This window comes from Camelus ferus, chromosome 14 (assembly GCF_009834535.1).
Source record: "Camelus ferus isolate YT-003-E chromosome 14, BCGSAC_Cfer_1.0, whole genome shotgun sequence".
NCBI classification, from domain to species: Eukaryota; Metazoa; Chordata; class Mammalia; order Artiodactyla; family Camelidae; genus Camelus; species Camelus ferus.
The window spans coordinates 27997605-28009236 of record NC_045709.1 but is presented as its reverse complement, the minus strand read 5'-3'; the positions used below and the strand labels follow the sequence as shown (position 1 = coordinate 28009236).

The 11632-nt window shown below is 38.7% G+C and overlaps 1 protein-coding gene across 1 annotated transcript in view; it reads left to right on the top strand.

Moving 5' to 3' along the window:
• The window catches only part of TNFSF13B (TNF superfamily member 13b), a 71046-nt gene that overhangs the window by 20331 nt on the left and 39083 nt on the right, over nt 1–11632 (top strand). Inside the window, exon 2 of the mRNA XM_032496675.1 lies at nt 2938–3308. The gene's annotated coding sequence lies outside the window, so the exon portion shown is untranslated. The remainder of the gene's footprint in view (nt 1–2937; nt 3309–11632) is intronic.

Here is an 11632-nt window from a genome sequence, read left to right as displayed (position 1 = left end):
TCAGTCCTTAACACCAGATGAATAGAAGAAAGCCTTTGACAATATCCAAAAGACCTTCATGATGAAAAACACTCAGCAGACAACAAATAGAAGGAAACTCAGTCAACCTTATAATGAGCATTTATGGAATATAGCTCCCATCATACTTAAAGGTAAAGACTGAAAGCTTTCCCCTAAAATCAGGAAAAAGACAGGCATATCTGCTCTTGCCACTTACATATATCCAACATTGTACTGGAGATTCTGTACAGGACAATTAGGCAAGAAAATAAAGCAAAAAACATCCAGATCAGAGAGGGAGAAGTAAAACCATATTTACAGATGACATGAGCTTATATATGGAATATCTTAAAGAATCCACTAAAAATATGAGAGCTAATAAATGAATTCAGTAAGATTCAAGATCAGTCTACAAAAATCAATTTCATTTTTATACACTGTCAATAAACAATCCCAAAATGATAGTGTTGTAGGTTGGCTTGTGAACCCCAAAAAGATACGTCAAAGTCCTAACCCCTGGTACCTAAGAGTATGACCTGATTTGGAAATAGGGTCTTTGGAGACGTAATTAAGGTCTAATTCAGATGACAGCCTTCTGGAGTAGGGTGTACCCTTACTAGTACATGGCTGGTGCCCTTATACTAAAAAAGAGAAAAGACTTAGGAACAGACACACAGAGGAGACAGACACACAAAGGGAAGATGGTCATATGGCAGTGAAGACAGATTGGATTCGTGCAGCTGCAAGCCAGGGAACGCCAAGGGTTTCTACGAGCCAGGTGAGAGAGCGTGGTCCTGGTGCCACTTTGATTTCAGAGTTCTCTCATTCACAACTGGGAGAGAATGAAGGAATTTTTGTTGTTTAAGCCACTTTGTGGTTCTTTGTTATGGCAGCCCTAATTAAAAGAAAATTCCATTTACAATGGCACCAAATATAATGAAATACTTAAAAATATGTTTAGCAATAAAGGCAAAATGTCGTCTCTGAAAACTATGTAACATTTTTGAAAGAGATTAAAAAAAAGACCTAAATAAATGGAAAGACATCACGTGTTTGTAGATTGAAAGATAAATTATTAAGATGGCAATTCTCCCCAGTTTGATCAAGGAAATCAATACACTCGATTAAATCTGTCTCTTTTTTGCAGAAAGTGACAAGCTGATCTTAAAATTCATACGTAAATGCAAGAGATCTGAATTAGCCAGAACGATCTTTAAAATGAACAGTCAGAGGTCTCATATATTCTGATTTTAAAACTTATTGCAAAGCTACAGTAGTCAAGACATACAGGCATAAGGAAAGACATATAAATCAATGGCCTAGAATTCAGAGTCCATAAATTAACATATATTTAATTAACTGATTTTTGGCAAAAGTGCCAAATTCATTGTTGAAAGAAGTCTTTTCCACACATGGTGTTGTGACAACTGGATATCCACATACATGTGAATGAATTTGGATTTCTCTGTCATACCATATTAAAAATTAACTCAAAATGGGGCAAAGACCTAAATGTAAGAGCTATAACTGTAACATCTTCGGAGAAAATGACAGTCAAATCTTTGTGACCCTGGATTAGACAGTGGTTTCTTGGTGTGACGTGAAAAGGACAAGCAATAAAAGAAAAAACAGATAAATTGGGCTTGATAAAAACATACACCTCAAAGGACATTGTACATTTTCAAGAAAGTGAAAGACAGACTCCAAAATGGGAGAAAACATTTGCAAATCATGTATCTGATAAGAGAGTTGTTTCCAGAATGTAAAGAGCACTTATAACTTAACAACATAAAGACAAACAACCCAATTTAAAGATGGGTAAAGTGTTTGAATAGGTATTTTCCACGGAGCATGTACAGGTGGCCAATAAGCACACAAAGAGGTGTTCACTTTCATTAATAATCAGGGAAATGCAAATCAAAACTGCACTGAGACACTACTTGATAGCTCGTAAGATGGATATAATCAAAAACACAGAAAACAAGTGTCAGAGTGTCAGCGAGGATGTGGAGGAATTTTGGACACTCCCATTGCTGGTGGGAATGTAAAATGGAGTAGCTGCTTTGGAAAACAACTAGCAGTTCTTAAAATGTTGAAAATGGAGTTACCCTACGACCCAGGATCTGCACTCCTAGGTGTATATCTAAGAGAACTGAAAATATATGTTCATACAAAAACCTGTACTTGAATGTTCATAGCAGCATCCTTCATCATAGAGGAGAGAACAATCTAAATGCCATTAACTGACGATGGAATAAATAAAATGTGATGCATCCTGCAATGTAATGTCACTCAGCAAGGAAGGAAATGAAATTCTGATCAGTGCTACAACATGGACGAACCTTGAAAAAGGAAGCTGGTTACAAATGACTGTATACTGTATGAGTCCATTCGCTTGCAATGTCCAAAACAGGCAACTCCAGCTATATAGAAAGTAGGTTAGTGGTTGTCTAAGCGTCAGGGTCTTGAGGGGAAATAAGGAGTGACTGCTGATGGATACAGAGTTTTATGGGGGGACGGTGACGATAATGTTCTAACATAGATTTTTGTGATCAGTCTGTATCACAACCCTGAAAATACTGAAAATTATTGAATTGTACTTTTAAATGGGTGACTAGGGTTGCATGTAAGTTATATTCAGTGAAGCTGTTACAATGGGTGAGACTAATATTTAGGAATATTCCAAGTAAAAAATCTTGGATTTAAGTGATAGGAATGGATCTGGAGTGAAGTGGATGGATTCAGGATATACTTGAGATGTAACTGGTGGGGAAAAATGCAGCAGAATGTAGAATGAATACTTCTACATCTCTGCCTTTGGTGCTTGCATGATTAAAAGAACACAAGAATGTTTGGGGAAATACCAGGAGTTCTAAGTTCATAATGAGTTTGAAGTGCCTGTTAAAGAAGCTAATGAGCATATTTTCTTCTTTTCAGCTACCGAGCACCTGCCCTTTGCTCTGGCAGTTTTTCCATCTGATGAGTGAGAGCTGGTCTCCAGATAGGGGGTGCTCCTCTCACAGCTGAGATGACCCAGACTTGGTCAACCAGGCACACTTGGACCAGACTTTGAGGCGGAGACAGGTGATGTGGAAAAGGAAGGCCATTGTGACATCCGTGCTCATGTGGCAGCCACAGCCGCAGCCAGGGTGCGGACCTCAGAGCTTCTAGCAGTAGGTCCCCGGAGGTATTGTGACTGGAGAGGAGCTTCTTGTCTAGTTGCAGAAGGAATTCTGAGACAAGATGCGGAGGTCTAGAAAGCAAAGCAAGGATTTATTAAGCGATAGTACACTCTGAAGGGGCGAGCGGTGAGTATCTGGGCTGAGTTTCTTTGGCAGGGTGGTTACTTGGGGTGTAAAAATGAATGGGTGGAGTATTCATTGGGGAGGGAGGGGTTTGGGGCTGTATTTCCTGATTTTCATCCCAGCTCCACCTTCCTGAGGAGAAAAGGGATTTTTTTTTTTTTTTGTCCTTATTAATCTGGATCGGAAGTGTCCCGGTGTCTGTGCACGATGGGTACTTCAAATCTGCAAGGCCAATTTTATTGTAATGAAGGCATAATGAGCAAAAGTTCGCATTCAGACACTGGAGATTCCTGCGTTTCCCCACCTTTCTTTGTCAGCCTCCAGGACACATCAGCCCAGGATGTGTGGTTTCCTATCAGTCCAGAGGTTCCTGCTTTTCTTTCTCTGCCCAAGGACCCCCGTTGTTTACAAGATGTGTGGTTTCCTGCCGTTTGGCCCGGGCCCCCTTTCTCTGCTCATATCTAGCTACCTGCCTGCTCTAACAGTGTGACTGCAAGTGGTGGTCTGTGCCCAGTTGTAACAGCAGTGGTATTTTCATGTGCTCACTTCCACATTGTGACTGTGAGAGGTATGTATGTATACACCCATCCTCCAAACATGAGGAAGCACGATTCTCTGATTCTTCCGAAAGAATTACCCTAAATCCTTTCAGAAGAATCCTTTTCTATCTAATTGGCTAGCAGTGGTTTTTGTTGTTTGCACCTAAGAGAAACCTAAATGCTATAATATCCAAAAGGAGATGTTGAATCGTCAGGTTTTGGGAACGAGATCTGGGCTGAGACAGGTGTTTGAGTAGCCATCAGTGTTACTGCAAGAAGGAGGGTGCTCAGCAGTGTGATTGTACTTAATGCACTGAACTGCTTATTAAAAAATGGATAAAATGGTACATTTTGTGTTATTCATATTTGTTCACAATAGAAAAAAAAGACAAAAGTTTAGTGCAAGAGCCTAAAAGGAAGGGAGAACGTCAGACCTAGCCTGAGAAATTTGAACACTTAAGGGACAGGAGGAGAGAGGATGCTCCCAGAGGAGACAGAATGAGATGTTTTACTCCAGCCTGCAGAGTAGCTGGCACTTCAGTTGGTAGCTTGGAACAAGGTTTGTAGCCTTGTTCCAAATCTGGATGAAAGAGTTTAATTTTCAGCTGGGGCACTCCTGAGTGTGTTGATTGCTTGCTTGATTACAGGTGGCTTATAGTATCATGGGGGAGAAAGATTAACAAATTGGTGCCATGGCAGGGACGGCTCCTTTTGTTATAGAGCAGAGTCCACAGGAACTGGAGGGGAAGAGACACGCAGCCCAGAATTGCTTTCTCTCCACGAATCAGAAGCAAGGTGCCGTTTCCTCAAACACTTCCGTTCAGTCTTCACCTACAGTCATGTTCCCGGCAGCCACTCTAATTCAGTTTCTTGTTTCTCTGCCAGGTAAGATTTATTCACGAGGTTGGGTCATGCTCTGCAGCCGTTTTCAACACCCTCATTATGCTTGGATTGCCACTCCTCTCTTAGTAACATCCACTCTGCTAGGTCGACAATGAAAATGATGACAAAGTTAAGTCGTTTTTCTTTTTTTTCCCTTGGCTGGATACTTAGAGTTGGCAGAAATGAACATATTTATGATTAAGATAAAAAGAAAGAAAGAGATGATGGCTTTTATGTTTAGACTTCCTGTTGCTTTGAAATTTTAAGGTTTGGAACTCTAACCGCTCGTTGGCCAAGAGTGAAAGATAAAGGCATTTTTTTTTGACAGTATTGACTGCTGCCTTTGTAGCAGATGAAAGAGACAGACAGACAGACAGACAGGACGAGAGACAAAGACAGACACAGTTTCTGGCCTTTTTATTCTGCTCCTTTGACTTCTGCACCTTGATTTCAGTACCATCCTCTCTTATTGTAGCTTCCTAGGAAGTTTTGAAATCATTTAGTGTAAATCCTCAACATTTCCTCTTTTCTCAAGATTTTTTCTCACTATTCTAAACCATTTGCATTTCCATATGAATATTGACATGGTGCTTTCTTTAAAATAAAAAGGCTCTCAAATTGATGAACTATTTATTTGGGTCAAATTAATATCTTAAAAATATTCATCTTGAGGCTTTTAAGTTCTCTCAGCATTCTTTTTAAATTTACAGTTTATCTTCAGGTAATTTTATACCACCACACATAAAGTTAAAGAACCTGTAACTGGTAGACTTATGTTTTCCCCCTCTTGCCTTGTGTTATTTTGGTCATATACTTTGCCTCTATATATGGTATCAATTTCATGATTGCCATTGTTTTGTCATCAGTCAGTTACCTTTTTTTAATTGTGGTAAAAGTCACAAACATAAAATTGACCATCTCAGTCACTGCTGAGTGCCCGGTACATCTGTGCAGCAGGTCTCTGGGACTTTGTCACCTTACAGAGCTGACGCTCTAGATCCACCGGACAACTCCCATTGTCCCCTTCCCCCGGCCCCTGGGTGCTGTCATGCTACTTTCTGTTTCTTTGAATTTGACTACTGTAGACACTCCAAATAAATGGAATCACGTAGTAAGTACTTCTTTTGGCTGGCTTACTTCACTAGCATGATGTCCTCAAGGTTCACCCATGTTACAGCGTGTAACAGGCTTTCCTTCTGTTTTAAGACCGAATAGAATCCCATTGTATGCACATACCACGCTTCCTTTATCCAGGCGTCAGTCAGCAGACGTTTAGGCTGCCTCCACCCCCGGCTATTGTGAACAAGGCTGCGATGAGTATAGGCGTGCAGGTGTCTCTTTGAGATCTTGTTTTCAGTCCTTCTGGATCGATGCTAGGAAGTGAGATTTGCTGGATGACATAGTAATTCTATCTTTTAATTTTTTGAGGAACCTTTGTACTGTTTCAACAACGCTTGCACCATTTTACATTCCCACCAACAGAGTACAAGGGTACCAGTTTCTCCATCTCACTGCCAACACTTTCTTTGCTTTCTTTTTTCTTAATAGCGACCATCCTAGTGGGTGTGAGGTGGTATCTCATTGTGGTTTTGATTTGCATTTCCCCGAGGATCAGTGATGTTGAGCATCTTTTCATGTGCTTGTTAACCATTTGTATATTTTCTTTGGAGAAAGGTCTTTTCAAGCCCTTTGCTGATTTATTAAATCTGGTTATTTGGGGGATTTTATTGTTGAGTTGTAGTTTTTTATATATCCTGGGTTTTAATTCCTTATCAGATCTATGACGTGCAGTTTTTTCTTCCATTCTGCAGGTTGCTTTTTCATTTTGTTTGTTGTTTCCTTTGCTGTTCAAAAGTTTTTAAGTTTGATGTAGTCCTGTTTGTCTATTTTTGCTTTTTATGCCTGTTATTTTGGTGTTGTATCTAAGAAATCACTGCCAAATCCAACATGATGAAGTTTTTCCTGTATGATTTCTTCTAAGAGTTTATAGTTTCAGGTCTTACATTTAGGACCTTAGGACCTTGCTTACATCTAAGCTACTCTGGGTTGGTTTTTGTATATGGTGGAATGCAAGGGGCCTGCTTTATTCTCTTGCATGTAGGTATTCAGTTTCCAGCTCTGTTTGTTGAAGAGACTATCCCTTCCCCACTGGGTAGCCCTGACAGCTTTGTCAAAGATCATTTGCCCAAGTAAGTGAGTGTCTGTTTCTGTGGTCTTTGTCGTGGACTATTCCACTGATCTGTATGGCTGCTTTCATGCCAGTACTGTACTGGGACTTTGTACCCTGTTTTAAAATCAGGAGTTGTGAAGACTCTAGTTTTGCTTTCCTTTTTGTTTTTCTTAAGATTGTTTCAGCCATTCAGAGTCCTTTGAGATCCCATATGAATTTTATGATGATTATTTCTGCTTCCGTGAAAAATGCCATTAATTATTTTGACACAGATTGCATTGAATCTGTAGCTCACTTTGAGTATTATGAATATTTTAACAATATTAACTCTTTTAATTCATGAATACGGAATGGTTTTGTACTTACTTCTGTCTTGTGTGGCTACTTTCAGCGATGTTTTGTTGCTTTCAGTGTGCATGTCGTTGCCTGTTTGGTTAAGTTTATTCCTCATTATTTTATTCTTTTTAACGCTGTTGCAGATGGGACTGTGCGCTTAATTTCCCTTGAAGGTTGTTCATTGTTAGTGTACAGAAGCACAGCTGGTTTTTGTGTGTTGATTTTATATTCTTCAACTTTGCTAAATTTTTAAATTAGTTTTAACTATTTTTTTGTGGAACTTCAGGGTTTTCTCCAAGGAAGGTCATGTCGTCTGTGAACAGAGACAGTGTTACTTCTTCTCTTCCAATTTGGAAGCCTTTTATTTCTTCTCTTCGCCTAATTGCTCTGGCTAGGACTTCCGGTACTATTTTGAATAGAAGTGTCAAAAATAGGCATTTTGGCCTTGTTACTAAAAGGGAAAGCTTTCAGTTTTTCACCATTGAGTATGATGTTAGCTGTGGGCTTTTTATATATAGCTTTTACTATATTGGGGTAATTTCCTTCTATTTCTAGTGTGTTGAGTGTTTCTATCATGAAAGAAGGTTGAATTTTGTAAAGTGCCAATGGAAGCAGACCATGCCATGATCATTTGATTAAAGATTCAGTGAATGAAGCGCCTCTCTGGCTTGTTCTGGAGTCACATGGTCTCATATCTGCACTCTCTCTTAGATCAACTTCTGCTCTGCTTGGATTTAGCCCATAACTGGTGTCACCAAAGATGCCCTCAGCTCCGCTGCTCAGTTACTGGGCTGTTCATGGGGCGGGCTGTCCAGGAAGGGGGTGTGATACAGGGGGAGGACACAATGGGCATCTGTAGTACAAGCTTATTCAGAATATACAAGTTCTGGGAGGATTTGTTGGCGATTGTGTTTTAAAATGATAAGAATTGAGTTTTTTAGTAAAATCAGTGTAGAATCAGGACACTACACCTGGAGGTAGCTGTGATAACAGCTTGATTTGGTGTCAGTGTATGAACAATACACTGTTTTCTCTTTCAAGGTTAACTGGAGCAAAAGTTAAATGACTGGCAAAATCCTATGCCAGCTGCAGTGCAAGGAAGTGTTGCTGGCGGGGTTGTGACTTGTTGCATTTCGGAGGCCAAATTGCCTGTATCTATTAAACATTAAGATTTGTTTCAGCCCTTTTCACTCAGTGTTTTCACTTTGGGAAGTCTATTCTAAAAACATAATTAGACGAGGGCACGTGTAAAATTAAATTTTAACGTGGCATTGTTTTTTTAGTAGGCAAAGCAAACATGCAAACAAACAAAATCCCTGCAAACAGCTTGAAACCCCATCCATGGGAAAGAATAAAATAAATTATGAAAAGAATTAAATCTATACTTCTGATCTGAAAAAATACCGATGATATATTTTATTGAAGAAAATCTGGTGCTGTGCAATGTGACCGGTGTTAGCCCACTAGAAAGCATATATATAAATATAATATTACCTATGTGTGTAGATATGTATGTGTATTGAGAAAAAGAGAGATGCTGGTGTAAAATTTGTATCTGCTATCTGACTGTTCATATCATATACACAATGCAGACATTAAGTTGTTAATATTAATCACACAACAGGGAAAGAATCCTAGGGGGCGAAGGGAGGAGCAGCTCACAGGTATAGAACTCAGAATTGGCTCATAATTAGCATGCATTCTATTGACAAAGTATCAGTGAGATAATTTTTAATAAAAAGGAACTTTGGACCAAAGTGTGGGTTTTCCTGTACTTACACTGAAAAGATAAAATAGAGTATTTTTGTGTATGATTGCTTCAGTAACTTTCCCCTCCTCTAGTTCACAGAAGATATGTGCGGTGTCAGAGCATTGTGGGCCAGCTTGTAAATTTGCCTGAAATAAAGAAATGTTATTTAAATTATTTCAGTTGTAAACTGCAATTCAAACAACACTCATTATATATACACATACATGTATACACACATATGTCTCTATGAAATATTCCATGTATCCGCCATCCACCTCTATCTGTTTCTCTGTCCATCGTTTCTTTCTGTCCATCTACCTCCACTGACTTCAGCCTGGACTGGAGAAGTAGCAGCATTATATACACCATTTTCTTCACCATGCATTTCCCACTTAATGTCTTCAGGGGTATTTTTAAAATATCAGAGAAGTATTTTCCTACTGTTAAAATTTTATGAATCAAAACTTAATTGGAAAAACCCAGAGCTTAGTTTGAACTTCAGATTTGACATATGTAGAGTTTATTTGCTAGGTCATCAGCTGTAGCAACTGTCTGTAAATATCTATATTCTCTCGATGTTAGAGGCAGCCTGTGAGCCCCGCCCCCTCTGCCTAGCAACCACGCAGCTGTTCCGATGAGAGCAAGTCTCAGACTGAATTCCTCTTCCCGCACAGACTCTTAATTAGCAACCGGCATGGCCACATCGGATACAGGGGGAGAGGGGCTTTCCTCTGCCCTCGGGTGCATCTAACACCTGTTATCAGTGGGTCACTCCGGTGTTACTTGATACTGTTTTTGAGACAGCGTCAGCATGCTTTGTGGATCAGCAGCTCAGAAAGCAGGGTTTCTCCTGAAATGGGGACAAACCAGCTTACCAGCATCCATACTTGCAGGGCACCACGGATGGCTGGGCTGGCCAGCTTCTTGTCCTTGTGAGTGTGAAGGATGTGGGTCCTGTCCTGCCCCTCCTCACTAACAAGTATCTTGTCTTCCACTGGTTTTGCCAATTAAAGATAATTTCTGACAATCTTTATGTTCCTAACAAAACCTCGGATTTAATATGGACAGAGTAACTCATTGCAATAATTAGCCAGTCTTAATTAATTCTGATTAATTCACATATATCACATTTACCATACTGAAGTGTAGCAAATTAAATTACCAGAAGTCCAGTATAATGTAAGCCTAAGACAAGCTGCTGGTATGGAAGAATGCTGAAATAATGGGAAATAGGACAAAATAGTTGAAATGTTTGTATATATGTCCCATAAGTAGACAACTGTACATTTAAATAAACTAGCCTAAATTCTTAATTCTTGATTACATATATAATTTATAATTATAATACATAATATATAATATAAAGGGTAAGGTGGTAAATTTTATATTATGTATATTTTAATGCAGTTTTTCTAGAAGTCAAAAAAGTGGTGTATCTACAATAGAATACTGCCCAGCCATGAAAAAGGAGGAAATCTTGACATCTGTGACAACATGGGTGGACTTTGGGGGTATGATGCTAAGTGAAGTAAGTCAGACAGGGAAAGACAAATACTGTATGATTTCACTTACATGTGGAATATAAAAAACAGGCAGACAAACAAATAAACTCATAAATACAGAGAATAGATGGGTAGTTATCAGAGGGGAAGGGGCTTCAGGGGTGAGTGCAATGGGTGAAGGGAACCAATTGTACAGTAACAGATGGTAACTGGACTTACTGTGGTGATCACCTTGTAGTGTACACAAAGAGTGAGTCATGCTGTACACCTGAAACTAATACAATGTTATATGCCAATTTCACCTCAATTAAAGTCAAAAAAGTCTACAGTTAATGATTTAAGATTAGTCTTCTGAAATGGTGAAGGATTTTAATAGTCACCAGCAGAGTTCAGTTTATACTTTATTTTATTTGACTTGTTATCCTTGGTTAATTATTACTAGCCTTGCTGGTTGATAAGCGATAGTGAAAATTTCACATGAATTTTGGACTGCAGCTAGATTGCTTCTCTTGAGTGTGGAAATACCAACATAGGTCTGATCGTGTTTAGTTTTTGAAACTTTTGGAAGCTCATTATTCAGTTTAAAATATGTAAACAGCTGTAGCTGTCAGATAACAGATTACGCTTTTGGTTAAAATTCTGGAAATCACCCTCTTTTTTCTTGTAATAGTGGTAGAACAAAGGCTTGTATTTAAAAGAAATAGACAAAAATCAGCAAATTCATTTCAAATGCAGTAAATTCAGACATAATTAACAATAAATAAAATTTATAAATTCTAACATATTAGACATGTTTTATGACTCTCCATGATTGTCAGCTTTTTTAAATTTTCCTGTAAAGTTAGATAGTATTTTTGTTGGGCAGTCAGACTTGGTAATAAAACAATGTGAGATTAAGAGTCTTTAGCTTTGTATTTTGAGCAGCAGGGGAACACAAGAAGAAATGTCACAGGTTTCCAATAGAGGGCTAAACATAATGGAACTTAACTTTGCTTGAAATCTTATATACATGTGTATTTTTCTGCTGTTTTCTTCTCCCATGGACAGATTCTCAGCAGTAACACTGTTGAGTTGAAATGTGTATGTTTCATTATTTCACATTTTTGAAAGGGGACCCTCTACTCATGTTCGAACTGGTAAAATGTAAT